This window comes from Erinaceus europaeus, chromosome 14 (genome assembly GCF_950295315.1).
Source record: "Erinaceus europaeus chromosome 14, mEriEur2.1, whole genome shotgun sequence".
Lineage (NCBI taxonomy): Eukaryota > Metazoa > Chordata > Mammalia > Eulipotyphla > Erinaceidae > Erinaceus > Erinaceus europaeus.
The window spans coordinates 28,435,080-28,453,315 of record NC_080175.1 but is presented as its reverse complement, the minus strand read 5'-3'; the positions used below and the strand labels follow the sequence as shown (position 1 = coordinate 28,453,315).

General features: G+C 46.3%; 1 long non-coding RNA gene across 2 annotated transcripts in view; it reads right to left on the bottom strand.

Moving 5' to 3' along the window:
• Positions 1-1,027: 1,027 nt before the first annotated feature.
• LOC132532768 (uncharacterized) overlaps positions 1,028-18,236 on the bottom strand; it is a 49,402-nt gene continuing 32,193 nt past the window's right edge. For both annotated transcript variants that reach the window (XR_009544691.1, XR_009544690.1), the window contains exons 2-3: positions 15,361-15,520; positions 1,028-1,250 (exon numbers count right to left, since the gene is read on the bottom strand). This is a non-coding gene — a long non-coding RNA (uncharacterized LOC132532768). The remainder of the gene's footprint in view (positions 1,251-15,360; positions 15,521-18,236) is intronic.

Below are 18,236 nucleotides of genomic sequence, written 5' to 3'. Positions count from 1 at the left end.
GTGATGCTCAGGCTAGACCTCTCACTTCTCCTTCCTTTTGTTGTGTTAATAAATAACAGAACTGATGCACTAGCTCACTTGGATAGTGTGCAGCTTTGCCATATGTGCAACCCAAGCTTGAGCCAGACTCCTATTGGACTTTGGTGCTAAGGCCTTTTTCATTTTCTCTTCTCTTATTTTATTTTGCCACCAGAATTATCATTAGGGGTTGGTGCCAGCACTACGAATCTACCACTCCTGGCAGCCATTTTTCACATTCTTTGTTTCTTTCATTTATTATTTGACAGGACAGAAAGAAACTGAGAAGGGTGGGGGAGATAGAGAGGGAGAAAGATAGACCCTGCAGACCAGCTTCACCACTCATGAAGTGCCACCTGGCAGGTGGGGAGTGGAGGCTCGAACCAGGGTCTTTCTGCATGGTAATATGTGCACTTAACCTAGTCCACCACCACTACTACTTCTCTGTCTCTCAACCTTTCTGGTTCTCTATTTTATTTTTTGCTTTTTTAAATATTTATTTATTCCCTTTTGTTGCCCTTTTGTTTTATTGTTGTTATAGTTATTGTTTTGTTATTGATGTTGTTGTTGGATAAGACAGAGAGAAATAGTGAGAGGAGGAGAAGACAGAAAGGGGGAGAGAAAGACAAACACCTGCAGACCTGTTTCACTGCCTGTGAAGCGACTCCCCTGCAGGTGGGGAGCCGGGGGCTCAAACCGGATCCTTATGCGGGTTCTTGCCCTTCATGCGCGCCACATGCACTTAACCCGCTGCGCTACCACCCGACTCCCCTGGTTCTCTATTTCTATAAAAATAATAATTAAAATTTTTGTGTGTGCTGACACCATCTCCCTCCTCCTCCTCTGATGAACTGATCAGGGGCAGCATTGGTCTGCCTACTGTCCACCAAAAAGTCACTACTGATTCTCCAGATTCTGCCAGATGCCTCAAATAAATAACAGCAACACACACACACACAAACACACACACACGTACACACTCCAGAGATCAAACAAATACACCTTTTGCTTCTTTCTGTAAGCATTTATTATGATCCTACTGAAGCCAAACACAAATATCTGCAGTGCAAAGCAGCCGTGAACCGTAAGCTCCTGTGAGTAATGCGGACACTCCGGTGCACCAGGAAGGGGACTGCTCTGCCAGCTGACAGCCCAGGGAAAGGACAGGTGAAGGAGCACCACTGGGCTTGGGCAGGTGCTTGGCAGCACTTCAACAGATGAAACCTGGAGAACTGGGTGGACAGAGGAAAGAGCTCTGTGAATGGTGCTGCAGAAAAAGAACCCCACTTTTAAGGAACAACTGCTTTGTGCCAAGCATGCGCTGGAAGCTTTCATCCTCTGCCTTTCCATCTAGGCTGGCCCTGTGATGTGTTTGACCAAATAGAATGTGACAGAAATGACATGCTGTGACTTCTGGGCTTAGTCCTTAAGAGGCCTTGCAGCTTCCATAATCACCTCTTTGGGAAGTCAGCTAGCATGTAAAGGAGTCTAAACCAGCCTCCTAGAGAGACCAGAGGAAGGAAAGGGGCCCTTTAGGGTAGGAGGTACCCTGGAGGAGAAGCAGGTTTTCCAGCCATGAGCCAGCTGCCATCAGACATGTCAGTAAGACAGCTTGGATGTCCCAACCCTCAGTTTCCTGATGAGGACAGCTTCAGGAGTGAAGATAGTTGACACCAGATGACCCTCCCATCATGAAAAAAAATACTTCTAAATTATTTATTAATATGAGGGGGGGAGAGAGCGAGAGAGCAAAAGAGAGAGAGAGAGGCAGAGAACACCAGAGCATCACTCTGGCACATGAGATGTCATGGAATTAATTCATGACTTCATCCTTGCAAAGCTGGTATTCTACCTATTGCAAACCTCCTAGGTCATGAAAAAATATGCATTTTAAATCATTACTTATTTTAGTCACTAAAATCTGTGGTTGTTTGTCATTTATCAATAGATAATAAAACAAGTGAGGTATCATTACTATTTCTTAAATTACAAATAGGAAAACTGGGGCATGGCGGAGTACCATAAGCACCTAGGATAGGGAAAACCAGTAGGGTGTACACATTACTGTGCACAAGGTCCTAGGTTCAATCCCTGGTGCCCAACTGTGGGGGAAAGAAAGCTTCAAGAGTAGTGGCACAGTGTTTCAGGTGTCTGTTCTCTCTATCTCTTTCTCCTACTCTTTATTTTCCTCTACATCCCTCTCCCCTCTTTATCTCTCTCTGTCTTTAATCCTTTATCAAAGAAAAGGGGGGGAAATGACCATAGATACATTACAGTCGTCATGCAGGCACTAATCCCCAGCAATAATTCAGGTTATAGAGAAAGGAGGGTGAAAGAAGAAAAAGAAGGAGGGGGAGGAGGAAAAAAGGAGGAGGAGGAGAAGAAGAAGAAAAAGAAGGAGGAGGAAAAGAAGAAGGAAAAGAAGAAGAAACAAATCTAGGATAAAGTCATTATCAAGTAAACAAAACAGGGTTTGAAGTGAAGCATTCTGGCTCCAGAGACCATGGAAATTAATATCCACTGTGCCATACTGCAAAAGAACCCCACATCTGAATCCCCAAGACCTGTACGCATGTGACCTTCTATCCTAAAGGGATGTAGCAGATGTGGCTAAGGAAAGATCAGGGTCTTATCCTGGGTTATCTGAGTGTGTTCACAACCCCTCATAAGAGGGATACAGCAGCGTCCAAGTCAGAGAAAAAGGCACAACACAGGGCCGTGGGGCAAGAAATTTGGGCAGCTGCCAGGCTAGTGTGAGGGCGTTTCTTCCCGGGCACGTGCTCTCTGAGTTGGAGAGAACTCGATCAGAGCCAACCTGGGCTGCTGCTTACTCAGCGATGCGGGAGAGAGACCAGTAACTCGTGGCAGAGCAGGAACTCAATGTGTCTTTATCGATCAAAGACAACACTTTTATCTATTAGAACTGTAAGTGGCAAGTTGGAAAAGGAAATGGCTAGGAAAGGGGATGGAGAAAAGGAAAGAGCAGGCTAAGGTAGAAACTCCCTTAGCAACTGTTGTGAAGGTTTTAACTGGTGGGATTAATTAATACCCTGCAGGCAGGGCGGGTCTCAAGGTAGAAAGAAGATAGATCAAAGGTGGGGATCTTTCAGGCAAAACAATGATTATGTAAATAGGCCATAGTATCAACAATGGAGCATGGAGCGGGGTAAGGGGGCTCTGGATTAAGGCCCGACAGGCAGCCTTTAGTAAGTGGAAAAGGTAGAGCTGGGTCGAGGTGCACTTAACTGAGTACACAAGTTACCATGAGCAAAAACCCAGGTTCAAACCCTGAGTCCCCACCTGCAGGCGGAGAGAGAGGGAAGTTTCACACACAGTGAAGCAGTGCTTGAGGTGTTTCTCTCTACTTCTCTATCTCTCCCTTTCTTCTCATTTTATCTCTTTTTCTATCTAGTAAATAAATAGATAGGGAGTCAGGTGGTAGTGCAGCAGGTTAAGCGCACATGGTGCAAAGCAAGGACCAGCAGAACTATCCTGGTTCAAGCCCCTGGCTCCCCACCTGCAAGGGAGTCACTTCACAGGTGATGAAGCAGGTCTGCAGGTGTCTAACTTTCTCTCCTCCTCTCTGTCTTCCCCTCCTCTCTCCATTTCTCTCTGTCCTATCCAACAACAACAACATCAATAACAACAACAATAAAACAACAAGGGCAGCACAAGGGAATAAATAAATAAATAAATATTAAAGATAAATGAATAGATAAACAAATATTTTTTAAAAAAAGAAAATGGAAAATGCAAGGGGCTTAGCCTGCCAATACCTGACTTCAGCACAGTACAAATAATTCTGCACTTCTGACCTCCAGAACTGATATATAATGAATTTTTTGCTTTAAGTCACCAAGCTTGTTTTGTCACAAATGCAATAGGAGACAACTACAGAAGGTCTCTCCTATCTTAAAGGATTGGGTCTTTCCCCCAAGTTCCAGCTGGGTCGGTTTCCTTATCTCCTGGCATCTGTGGTATCCCTAGTTCTTCACAATCTCTTTTCTCTCCCTTAACTTAATTCATTCCTACCCACCTCTTCCAGGAAGTCTTCTCTGAACATTCTGGATGGTACAGCTCTGTCCTGGCTCTACAGCATCTGATGCTTTTGCACCTTCTTACTCAGCACTAACCAGTCTCGGTGCTAATGTGCTGGCGGGAAGCCCAGTGACATTTTAATGAGTGTGAGTCATCAAATCTGAGGACATCAAGCTGAAGAGGCCCTCAGAGAGTCTATCCCTTCATTTTATGGATGATGGAACTGAGTTCCAGGGAAGGGAAGAAAGCCACTTATCCAAGGTCACATAGCTAGGGATTAAAGCCAGACCTTCTGTCTGCAAACTCATAAGCTTATTCATTGAGTTGATGAATTTGTTGAGCAAGTGTAATACTTAGGAAGCCCTTACTATGGGCCCAGGAGTGAGCTGGGTACTGAGAAATCACTGACAATCATAAGCAGATAAGTTCTTGACTCTCAAAGAGTTTCCAATTTTATTTATTTATTATTGGATAAAAACAAAGAGAAGTTGAGAGGAGAGGAGGAGATAGGGAGAGGGACAGAGACACCTGCAGCCCTGCTTCACCACTCATGAAACTTTCCCCTTGCAGGTGGGGACCAGAGGCATGAACCTGGGTCCTTGCTCACTGCAGTGTGTATGCTTAATCAGGTGCACCATTGCCTGGCCTCTGCAGTCTCCAATTTTTGTGAGATAAATGTTTATACTACAATCACACAGAAAATAATGATTCAACATAAATGTGAGGAGAGAAATTATTAGGAAATAAGTTGTGGGAGTGCAAAACAGAGAGAACCATTTAGCTAGAAAACCAGGGATGGTTTCTCTAAAGGGCTGGGCAACTAGTAGAGATCTGAATAACAGTGAGTAGAGTTAAGTTGCCTTTCCAGGGGAAGGTGGAAGGAGAAAATATGTTTTAAGCTCAAGAAATTGTATGTGAAAGGCTCTGGCTGGGGTAGGATGGAGCAGAACAAGCAGGAAAAAAAAAAAGATCCCTGGAAAGGGAGAGAGAGAGAGAGAGAGACAGAGAGAGAGAGAGAGAGAAGTAGGGGGGAAGGGATGGTGGAAAAGGAAGAGAAGGAGGAGGAGAAGGACAGAATTACAAAGACCCAGGAGGAGGCTATGAGTTCTCCATATTCCCAGCTGATGAGAGGGGGCAGGGAACAAAGATGAAAGAGTGAGGGAAAGACACCACAGCACTAAAGTTTCCCTCCAGTGTGATGACGGTTGGGGTAGAACCTGGGTTGCATGCTTGGCAAAGCACACACACTATCAGGTAAGGTATTTTGCCAGTCAGGGTATTTTTAATTTTATTTATTTATTTATTTATTATTGGATAGAGACAGAGAGAAATTGAGAGGGGAGTGGGAGGTACAGAGGGAGCGAGACAGAGAGACACCTGCAGACCTGTTTCACCACTTGTGAAGCTTTCCTCCTGTAGGTGAGGACTAGGGGCTTGAACCCAGGTCCTTGCACCCTATAATGTGTGCGCTTAACTAGGTGTGCCACCACCTGGCCCCAAGGGTATTTTTTAATTCGGTGCCTGGGACTGGACCCAGGGCTTGGTGCATGCAGTGATATTGATACACCTCCCTGTCCAATTTGTATTATATATATGGAGAGAGAGAGAGAGAGAGAAGGAAGAGGAGGAGACAGGGACACTAAAGCATTGCTCCATCCTCCACCCCACCTCTAGTGTTGTCCATGGTGCCCCTACATGGTGTTGGGGAGAGAACACAGGGTCTAACGCATGGTAATGTATAAGCTGTACCCACTGAACCACCTCCTAGTCCCTGTGTGGTTTTTATCTTAATCCTGGTGGCAATGGGAAGTCAAAGAAAGGTGTTAAGCAGGGTGATGACATGATCACATTTGAATTTTATGGTGTTTCTCCTACACCAGGGCCTTCTCCTACCTCTGTAGACATGTTAGAGATCATTATTACACTGAGTTTTATGTCTCTTGGTATTCCACTCTGCCCCTAGCCTTGTAAGAGGCAGGTGCTCCATAAATAAGTGTTGATTAACCTCTCAGCATCTACTGGCTGTGTCTTCCCTCTTAAAGCACCCTTCCTTAGCATTTGCACAACTGCAAGTTTCTGGCTTCTCTCTACCCTCTGACCTTTCTGCCCTCCCCATCCCAGGAATAATCAGCCTTCATCATTTCATTTTCACCCTCTCTTTGTCCCCATTCTCTCCTTGGTCATATTATTGACTCCAAAAGTATTGACTTTGAACCTAAGTCCCATGAGGCCTGGGGCTGTGTCCTATTCTGAGACCAGCACAGTGTCTGGAACACAGCAGACACCCAGTGAGTCATGTGGTGAGCCTATGTGCTCTGTGATTCTGCTGAATGAACCTCAGGAGCAGGCAGAAGGAACTGATGGCGATCAGTGTTAAAGAAAGTCACCTATGGGAAACTGATGGCTAGGAAGGAGCACAAGGGAGCTGGAGGTGGGAGGACCACTGGGTTTGATCTGGTGTCTGAAGAAGTAAAAGTTCATTGACTTGTTAGTTGCACTTTACTATGTGTGTATACTTCAGTGAACAAATAAAAAGGAATACAGTGTCATTAGTCTGCTGAGAGGGAACCTCTAATTCCTAATTACCTGGTGCCCACCCAGATAACTACTTTTCCAGGGTATGCATATATATTGCCTTCAGGGTTATTGCTGGGGCTCAGTGTCTGCACCATGAATCCACTGCTCCTGTGGCCATTTTTTTATAGGACAGAAATAAATTGAGAGAGGAGGGGAGAAGAGAGGGAGAGAGAAAAATAGACACCTGAAGTCCTGTTTCACTGCTTGTGAAGTCCCCCACACCCCGCAGGTGGAGAGCCAGAGGCTCAAACCTGGATCCTTGCATGGGTCCTTATGCTTTGTACTAAGTGTACTTAACCCAGTGCACCACTGCCAGACCCACTTTCCCAGTTTCCTATACCAGCATTCCATAGGAGTTCCTGTTCCCAGTGTTATTGCCACTGTATTCCCCATTATTTAGTTTTCAAACATGCTGTCCCCAACACTACTCCTTCTTCTCTTCCCCAGCTCTCAAAGACACATAAATCCAAGTGCCCCTGTAGGTTGTGCATAATTTAAATATGACTTTCATTCCGTGATGTTATCATCATGCTTATATTATATGGCAAAAGCAAGATTGTCTGGAGAAGAAGGGTCTTATCACTGAGCCTGTATGTATGTGTCCCCTAAATTTGGTCTATATAGCAGATACAGGAAGGAGAGAGGGGTAATTAATAGCAAGGGCAAGCAAAAGTACTGCCCAAAGGACCGGTGATGGGCAGACAGGGAACAAAAGGCTCTGTTCACATAGCTCTTTAAAAGCAGAGTGTTCGCTGGCTGCTGATAGAAAAGGAAGTCACAGCAATGCAAAGTCCACCAATAATGCACTGCTGCTGGCCTTGAAGAATGGTTTTTAGGGACTGAGAGTGACATCCAGCTAACAGCCAGGAACCTACACTCTATAATCATAGGAAACTAAATTCTGTCAACAAGAGTGAGCCTCTAGAAAAAGAATCCAGACCAGCAGACACATTGATTACAGTATTTTGAGACTCTAGAAAAGAAACTGATTGAGCCTGCCTGGACTTCTGACCTGCACAACTAGATTAAAAAATGAGTGTTGTTTTAAGCCACTACGTTTGTGGCAAATCGCTACAGCAGTGATAAAGAAGTAATACACATTTTAAATATCATCTATTCATAGTGGCTTTTGTATTAATCATTTCTTCTCCATCACTTTGGACCCACCAAGGCTCAGACCCTCTGACCTTACTTCTGCCCAATTGAAAAATTGGTCTCTAGGCCTCTCTCTCCAAACCCATCCATCTTGCTCACTGCCACGAGATTAATTTTCCAAAGTCACAACCTAGATCACATCCTTTTCCTCTTCTAAAAGCTTTCCCAATGGTATATCTTGGTGGTCATACTCTTGAGAGGGGTGGGGAATGTTTGGCCTGTGGGCCATATGTAGATCTCCAAAATCATTTTGGGCTGGCCCTGCCAAGGCAGTTGCAGATGGGACTTGAAATTTTACAAACCTAGGAACTTTTTTCATAGCAACATTAAGTGCCAATTTTTGAGCTGTTAATTTTGTGTGGGCCACAAATAATGTTACAAACATCCAATGGCCCTTGACAAGAAAGTGTCCCAGTTTTGTTCTAAAACCAAAATGCAAGGCTGAAAATCCACCTTTAAGTAACAGGTGACCCAGACCAAATTGTTTATCCTCATCCACAAATTAGGAGTAAAGGTAACATACTGATTGGGTAGTTGTAATGATAAAATGAGACATGTATGCAGAGAAAGGTTATCCATGGCCCAGTCTAGGGGGGTGCTGTTAGTATTTTACTAACAGTGACTCCAGGTGGCCAATGGACTAAACCTTTAAGTCTGACCTCCTCAGCTTGCCAGTTGTGGGCATATATTCTCCCATGTCTCCCTACTCTCCTCAGTATCAAGCATAAAGTTCTGACTATAACAGGTGATACCCTGGACATCCTGGCCTGCCAATGACTCCAGATCCTTCTCTCACTCCCTGCAGCTGTCCCTTATATTCTCCAGGTTCCCTCTGCCACTGGCACATCCACTTTGTTGTTCTGTCTTCCTGGGATACTCTTCTCTTCCCTCTTTGTCTAGTAAATACCCATCTATCCTTCTAATCCTTACTTCACTGGGACTTTCCCCCAAAAACCTTCCCTTCTTCTTCTTCTAGCGTTTGCCCTCTTCCGTAGCCAGTCAACAGCGTCAGGTTGAGCCTGATGTAAAGTTTCGAGACCTCCTTTGAATCTGGAGAGGTGGCAGTCGTTGACTATGTGGGTCATAGTCTGTCTGGAGCCGCAGGGGCAGTTTGGGTCGTCTCTGGCTCCCCAGCGATGGAACATAGCGGCGCACCGGCCATGGCCTGTTCGATAGCGATTGAGGAGGGCCCAATCATAACGTGCTAGGTCAAAGCCGGGTTGACGCTTGCAGGGGTCTGTGATGAGGTGTTTGTTCTTTACCTCAGCTGACTGCCAACTCTGTTTCTAAGAGTCTGGAACAGAGAAGTTCAGTGTAGGCGTAGGGGACCAGATTGGGTGACGAGACGTCAAGCGTTGGAAAGGGTGGGCGAAGATCTCCGTGTATATTGGCAGGTCTGGTCAAGCGTAGACGTGGGAAATGAACTTAGATGATGTCGCATCCCGACGAATATCTGGCGGGGCGATGTTGCTAAGAACTGGCAGCCATGGAACTGGGGTGGAGCGGATGATTCCAGAAATGATCCTCATGGAGGAATATAATTTGGAATCGACCAAGTGGACATGGGGGCTATGGAACCATACTGGGGCACAGTATTCTGCAGTGGAATAGCATAATGCCAGAGATGATGATCGTAGTGTGGAAGCGCTCGCGCCCCATGAGGAGCTGGCCAGTCTTGCAATGATGTGATTCCTCGCGCCCACCTTTGCTGCAGTTTTTATGAGATGTTCGTGAAATGACAGAGTGCAATCGAGAGTAACGCCAAGATAGACAGGCTGGGCTTCATGCCGGATTCTCGTATCGCCAAGCTGCACATTAAGCTCACGCGAGGCCGAGGCATGGTGTAGATGGAAAACAGATGATACCGTTTTTGCAGTGCTAGGGATTAGTCGCCATTTTTTACAGTAATCAGATATCAGAGACATGTCTTTCGTGAGTGTTTCCTCGAGGATGTCGAACTTGGATGCCTGAGTTGCACAGCAGATGTCATCGGCGTAGATGAACTTCCTTGAAGAAGTTTCTGGGAGGTCATTGATGTAAATATTAAATAGCGTAGGAGCCAGAACCTTCCCTGATTTCTCTTATTAAACTGAATTTCTTTAGTAGGGACTCTTAAAAGATGCTCCTTTGAACCCTCCTGCACTGCTGGTGGGAATGTAAATTGGTACAACCTCTGTGGAGAGCAGTCTGGAGAACTCTCAGAAGGCTAGAAATGGATCCTGCAATTCCTCTCCTGGGGATATAGCCTAAGGAACCCAACACATCCATCCAAAAAGATCTGTGTATCCCTATGTTCATAGCAGCACAACTTGTAATAGCCAGAACCTGGAAGCAACCCAGGTGTCCAACAACAGATGAGTGGTTGAGCAAGTTGTTTTATATATACACAATGGAATACTACTCAGCTACTAAAGATGGTGAATTCATCTTCTTTACCTCATCTTGGATGAAGCTTGAAGAAATCATCTTAAGTGAAATAAGTCAGAAACAGAAGGATGAATATGTGATGATCTCACTCTCAGGCAGAAGTTGAAAAACAAGATCAGAAGAGAAAATACTAAGCAGAACTTAGACTGGAGTTGGTGTATTATACTAAAGTAAAAGACTCTGGAGTGTGAGAGGGGAGGGTTCAGGTCCCGGAATAGGATGTCAGAGGACCTAGTGGGGGTTGTATTGTTATGTGGAAAACTGAGTAATGTTATACATGTACAAACTATTTTATATACTGTCTACTGTAAAACATTAATCCCCCAATAAAGAAATTTAAAAAAAAGAGATGCTTTGGGGAAACACGTGGTAGCACAGTGGGTTAAGCGCATGTGGCGCAAAGTGCAAGGACTGTAGGAAGGATCCTGGTTTGAGCCCCTGGCTCCCCACCTGCAGGGAGGGTCGATTTACAGGCGGTGAAGCAGGTCTGCAGGTGTTTATCTTTCTCTCCCCCTCTCTGTCTTCTCCTCTCTCCATTTCTCTCTCTCCTACCCAATAATGATGACATCAGTAACAACAATAATAACTACAACAACAATAAAAAACAACAAGGGCAATAAGAGATAACATAAATAAATAAATATAAAAAAATTTTTTTAAAGAGATACTTCTTTGTAGACCTCTTCAGAGGAGCCACTTATGCCTCTCCATGGAGTTACTCAAGTGCCAGAAACTCAACAAGGACTGAGGCTGCTTGTTTCTTTCCAGGGCAGAGCATAGTGTCCAGCCATGCTCAATAAAATCCTGTTGAATGAATGAATGAATGAGTTAAGTGGGTTCAAGGACTCTTCATGGAAATGAATTGCTCTCCCCACAGATGCTTTCTTGTCTCTACATCTTTGCTCACTCATATTCCTCCCTCTACCCTATGTGTTCTCTTGTCAACTCTACTCTTCTGTAACCCCAACTCTCTCCTGGAAATCTTGTTCAATATCTGGGCCTGCAGTAACTCCTACCTCTACCTCCCTGCAAGCCCCAACAAAAGCATCTATATTTTGTACTATTTCACTCTGACTGTGGAAATAAAGCATGTACATTATAGAAATTTCTAGGGGCTTGACGGTGGCACACCTGGTTGAATGCACATGTCACAATGCTCAGTGATCTGGATTCAAGCCCTTGGGCCCCACCTGCAGGGGAAAGCTTCACAGGTGGTGAAGCAGTGCTGAAGGTGTCTCTCTGTCTCTCTCCTATCTCCTCTCTTCCTCTCAATTTCTCTCTGTCTCTAAAACATATGGCGCAAGGCACAAGGGCCAGCCTAAGGATCCCTGTTTGAGCCCCCAGCTCCCCACCTGCAGGAGGTCGCTTGGCAAGCAGTGAAGCAGGTCTGCAGGTGTCTATCTTTCTCTCTCCCTCTCTGTCTTCCCCTCCTCTCTCAATTTCTCTCTGTCCTATCCAACAACAACAACAGCTATGACAACAATAACAACTACAACAAACACAACAACAAGGACTACGAAATAGGAAAAATAGCCTCTAAGAGAAGCGGATTCGCCCCAGCGATAACATAGAGGCAGAAAATTAAATTAAGTTCAAAAGAAATTTCTGATAACACAGAAGATATAAAAGAGGGCTGGAAAAATAGCTCACTTGGATAGTGTACTGCTTTGCAATGTGCACAGCTGAGGGTCGAACCTGGCCTCCACTGCATTGAAGAAAGGTTCAGAACTGTAGTCTCTTTCCCTCTCTCACTCTCTCTGCCTTTTCTTTTCTTTTAATATTTTATTTATTTATTTATTTTTAAACATTTTATTTATTTAGTAATGAGAAAGATGGGAGAGGAGAGAGAAAGAACCAGACATCTTTCTGGTACATGTGCTGCTGGGGATCAAACTCAGGACCTCAAGCTTGAGAGTCCAATGCTTTCTTTATACACTGTGCCATCTCCCGGACCACAAGATTTTATTTATTTAATCATGAAGAATGATAGGCAGAGAGAGAAAAAAAAACCAGACATCACTCTGGTACTTTATTCACTGCACCACCTCCCAGACCACTCTGCCTTTTCATTATATATGAAAAAGTAAAACCTTTTCAGGAGTCGGGCGGTAGCACAGGGGGTTAAGTGCATGTGGTGAAAAGTGCAAGGACTGTGTAAGGATCCCAGTTTGAGCCCCCGGCTCCCCACCTGCAGGGGAGTTGCTCCACAGGCGGTGAAGCAGGTCAGCAGGTATCTGTCTTTCTCCCCCCCCCCCCCCCCCCGTCTTCCCCTCCTCTCTCCATTTCTCTCTGTCCTATCCAACAATGATGACATCAAGAACAACAATAATAACTACAACAACAATAAAAAACAAGGGCAACAAAAAGGGAAAATAAATAAATAATTTTGTAAAAAAAAAAAAAAAGGTTGTCTTTAAAAAAAAAAAAGGAAAAACAAAAAACCTTTTCAAATACTACTACCCAGTCAGCATTGCTGCAGAGTATATTCTCTTATTTTCACAGAAATAATCATGATCATTTTTAATTTCTTGACAAATCTATGAGGTTTGTATTTCCCTGATTTCACAAAAAAGAAAAAAAAAAGGTTCAATAACATTCTCAAAATCATACGGGACCAATAAAGAACAGATTCCACTCTCAGATCTGAGCCTTGCAGACTCAGAGGACTTGTTTTCTCCACCACCACTTCCAGTCATTCTCCCTCTTCTTTTGTTCTGTAACATCGTGGCTCTCGCTCTCCAAATCCCAATCCCAAATTCAGTCTGACATATTTCCTTTAGATCCAGGAATTCTGCTTCAAAGGTAATATTTTTTTCAGTAGGAAAAGACCACTAACAATATAAAAGTGCATTAACATTGATTTAACAGGGACAGGGAAACAGCATAATGGTTATGAAAATGACTTCCATGCCTGACACTTCAAGGTCCCAGGTTCAATCCCTTGCACCACCATAAAGTAGAGCTGAGCGGTGCTCTGGTCTCTCTCTGTATCTTTCTCTCTTTCATTAAAATAAAATAAATAAAATATTTAAAATGTAAGTAACAGTACATCCTCATGACACAATATTACAGTTACACTAGAAGTTTAGTTACGGTAAGGGAGATCTCCAAGTATGACTCTGAAACAATTACTTTGGAACCTCTAAACATCATCTGTTAGTTTTAAAAAGAGAAGGGAAAAAAAAGTAGAGGGAAAAAGGAAAGAGAGAAAGAGGGAAAAGAGAAAGAAAGGAAGAGAGAAAGAAAGAGTCATGGATAAGGCACTGGGTTGAATAAGGCACTGTGTTGAATTCTCAAGTATGGGATCCTGAATTTGTCCTCCAGCAATGCATGTTCCAGAGTGATTCTCTGGTTCTTTCTCCCTCTCTCTTTCTTATAAATAAGCAGATCTTTATTAAAGTTGTGTAACGCAGTGTATAGTTTGCTATCAGTTGTGAATGCAGAGACCTTTTCTACAATAAGTGTATGCAGTATGTCTGCATGCAAGAATGACATCAGCATTTGCTTCTAGAAAGAATATAGTGATTGAAAATGAGGGGTGGGGCCTGGTGGTGGCACACCTGGTAGAGTGCACAGATTACAATGCTCAAGGACCTAGTTTCAAGCCCCTGGTCTTCACTTGCAAAGGGGAGGACTTCATGAGTGGTGAAGCAATGCTGCAAGTGTCTCTTTCTCTCTCCCACTCTATCTCCCACTTCCCCCTCAATTTCTCTTTCTCTACCCAAAATTAATAATGTTTTAAAAAGGACATGAAGGGTGAAAGATAACTTTCATAGTATACTCATGTATAATGTTTACATTTTTAAATTTTATTTATTTCTTTTTTAAAATTTTTAATATTTATTTATTCCCTTTTGTTGCCCTTGTTGTTTTATTGTATTTATTATCGATGTTGTCATTGTTGGATAGAACAGAGAGAAATGGAGAGAGGAGGGGAAGACAGAGAGGGGGAGAGAAAGATAGACACCTGCAGACCTGCTTCACCGCCTGTGAAGCGACTCCCCTGCAGGTGGGGAGCCGGGGGCTCGAACTGGTATTCTTAGGCCAGTCCTTGCGCTTCGCGCCACGTGTTCTTATCCTGCTGCGCTACTGTCCGACTCCCAATGTTTACATTTTTTAATAAATTAAAAAGAAAAAAATCCAGGTTTCCCCCAGTCATCTTACTGCACCAGTTTTCACACACACACACACACACACACACACACACACACACACACACACACACACACACACACACACCTGCCATGTATGTGAATGTGCCTGTATTATTTCTTCTGGGTACATGGTTGTGCCTTGCTCTCCAAAAAGGGAGACTACAGAGACCGTTTTCCGAGACTGAAGAGCTGGTCTCTTCCTCCAGATCAGGAGAATCCTGTAGCTCTTGTTGACTAAAGCCCTAGCTCTGCCAGTTGCTTTCTGTGTGAACTTGGACCCGTCATTGGACCTCTTTGAGAACTTGTCTGTCCCTTCTATCAGTTCCTAACTGCACATCTGAGGACCTTCAGAGAGTCAGTCTTCTGCCTCTAAATGCTATTGTTTGTTCTGCTCTGTCTCAGTAGCTCCCCTACCCTTCCTGACTCAGCTATCTTCATGAGTCTCTAGGCCAAGGCTCTATCCCCTTGTTATGGCTTCCCCATCACACATCCATCACATGGGTCAGCATGGCACATTTCTTGTTTGCCTCTCCATTTAGACTACAAGCCCCATGAGGAAAGGAAACATCTTGTGTTGAACACACCTAGCACAGGGCCCCAGATGTACTCTGAGTCCATAAATACTTGCTCTGAGAGTAGATGGGCCACCCCACTCTTGCCCAGATCCTCTCCCCAGCTCCTGCATCCTGATAAACTTTGACAGTGTATCCAAGTGACTCAGGAAGACATATCACTGAAGAACTTTTTTTCCTAAAGTTTCTCAGCCCACTTGGGCTATCAGAGCCTTCTGGTTTCACCACCCTCACAGCCACATCCTCCAGAGTGAGTTCCTAGAGATGTTCCAGCCCAGGCCAGGTTTTTGGAGCAGGATCCCACCCAGCCCAATGCCAGGCCCCAGACCCATTCCCCACCCCCAGTCCAGGCTGAGAACACAGTAGCCCAGCCCAGCCTGGCGGCCTGGCCCATCAATCGTGCTCCCAGGGGTACAAACCAATTTCTCTTGCTTTCCTGAGCCCGTCTCCCTGGCGGAGCCTGGAGGAGCCTTCAATCGCATTAATCCCAGCCTGGCGGCAGTGACGAAGACGGATTTCTTCACCAAACGATCCATTTGTATCTCTCGTGCACTCACTTGGGTTTTTTTTTTTTTTTTCCTGTGCGGATGTTCAAAATATCATAAAAAAAAGGCATTCGCTGGGTAGCTGTGGTGCAGCGAAATAATAGAGTGATCCGGCAATGCACCCCTGACCTTGCAGGACAGCTAATCCATCCATACATCTATCTTAATTATTCCAGGTTACAAAAGAGAAACTCCACCATCCATTCATTCCAGGCTGGCATTTCCATTTTCCACGCCCCAGTCTTTCTCCACCATCCTCTTAGCCAGAGAGACCCAATCACCGGGCTACCACAGTCTTCCAGAGGCAGTGGTCTTGCCAGGCTAGAATCCACCAGGGGCAGCCCAGCTCTTAGACTGAAGCTCAGAGATCAGAAGAGAGACACTCTGGTTCTCTCCTTCAGAACTGTGCCCACTGGGAGTCGGGCTGTAGTGCAGTGGGCTAAGTGCAGCTGACACAAAGCACAAGGACTGGCATAAGGATCCCAGTTCGAACCCCGGCTCCCCACCTGCAGGGGAGTCGCTTCACAGGCGGTGAAGCAGGTCTGCAGGTGTCTATCTTTCTCTCCTCCTCTCTGTCTTCCCCTCCTCTCTTCATTTCTCTCTGTCCTATCCAACAACGACAACAACAATAATAACTACAACAATAAAACAACAAGGGCAACAAAAGGGAATAAATAAATAAAATAAATATAAAAAAATAAAAAAAGAACTGTGCCCACTGTCCACTAGAGGAAAACTGGCAGGACCAAGGCACAACAGGGACACACTTAATGACACTTGCAGAGCCATGGATAGACTCAAATCCTTCCAGACTCTGACACTCAAGTGTCCCCAGATACCAGGCAGACAGACCTACTCCTTCCCACCCCATACCAGACTGTTGTAACTCTCTGCTGACCAGCTGACTTGGGGACAGATGCTAGGATGGGCATGTGCACTTAGCACAGGGGCCAGGGAGCATGTCTCCATCTGTCTCTTTGTCACCCCCCAAGTCAAAGATGTCACTCATGCCCAAGCCTGCTCACTAGCACAACCTCAGTCAGCCAGTGGCAGAGAAGAAAGGTGGCTGGTGAGGGGAGGATGAAAGTGAAAGCAAGAGGAGACTGAGTGGGAATTCTGTAAGTGGATGTAGAAGGTAGAAGGACCCAGGAGGCGGGGTGGTCTGGTGAGAAGGTCATGGAAGTGTGTTTGTGTAGCACAGTTCCAGTTGGTTGTACAGATTCACTTGGGGAATGCCTGTGCCAGTCTCTAAAGCCCTCTCTAATTCTACCCCTTTAACGTACAATTTTCAGATCTCTCATCCTAATGATTTTAATGCAATCAGCAAAACTAGGCATGTAATTGTCTTGGCTCTGCACTCGGTCACGGTGGCTCCTGGGAACCCTGGCTCCCAGCTCCTCTGCCCTCCTCCCACCTCATCCCTCCCTTCAGCATCCGTCAACAAGTACACAGCCTGCAGCTCCGGGGCAGTGGGAGAAACTGAGTTTCAGTCCACTTCCACCTGACAAAAGAGGGAGACAAGGTGCTGGCCAGATCCTGGCAGTAGGCCTTACCAGCCACCCAGCTCCACTACAGCTCAGGGTTAGGGAAGGAGGAGGGCCTCTGCTCCCTCCCTTGGCAGGAGCAGCAGGCAGCCAGGGCTGGGCCTGTGGGACAGTGCTCTGGGGAAGGGCCATTTGTCCGGAGACAATGGCCTAGAAGGGGTCTCCGAATGGCTGCTGAGAGCCAATTTGTAGTGGTGAGGGGCGGAGGTGGCTCCAAAGGCTGGAGACAGCTGGAGCTCCGGGTGACTGATGGGTGGGCCCAGGAGAGGGGCTATTGGTCTGGCAAACACAAAGGCCCGGATGGTGAGCGGGTGGCCCCCGTCAGAATCATTAAGTGCCAAAGATGGGAACCCAGGACTTCAGATGGGGCCAGAGGCGGGGGACCAGGGGAGAGGTCAGGAGCCTGCCCCTTCCTCTTCTTCAGTCCCTCCTCCACCTCATTATCATCTCATTTACATAGACACGCCCCCGTCCCTGGCCTCACTCTAAGGAGAGTCCAAGTTCCAATTCTATTTGAGCAACTCTGGCTCTAGCTAGGGTCACACACTCTCCCCTCCTCCCATCCCCCCGCCCCCGCACTCCGCCTCCCGCCAGCTACTAGGCCTCCAGGTGCCTCTTTGGGGGTGTTGCTGAAGCTGGGGCTCCACGTTCTCTAGCGGATGGCCGGATGCACTTCTGAGGGCCGGGGTTGTATCTTCAAGTATAGCCAGGTGGTTTCTCCTGCCTCTCCCTCTAGACCTTCCTGGAGGGGGCGTGCGGTGGGAGGTACTGCTACCCCGGCAGGCACCCCCCACCCCGCCGCGGCCCGGAGAGGCAGGCAGTCACCCGGCCAGGTGGCGATGATGCGGCCGGCCGCGCTGGTCACTCTTGGCCGCTCCCCGCGCTCAGCCCGACCCCCTCGCATGGGTCACGGCGTCGGCAAAACTCCCTGACACAGAAACGCCGCGGGGCCTGCGCGTGTCGGGAGCAATCCTCCGCCTGATGGGAAGCGACAGTCCCTCCACTCGGAGCCTCCCGCCGCTTCTCCCCCGCGCCGCCTCCCGTGCTCAACCCCGCTCAGCACCCGGCAGGTGCCGCCCGCCCCGCCTCCCAGCTCAACAAGTCTCTACCCACCCTGCGGGGGTGGGCAGAGGGAGTCAGAGCCCATTCTCCAGAGCTGGGGTGCAGGGAGAGGGGGACAAAAAGGGCATTGGAGGGGCTGAGTGG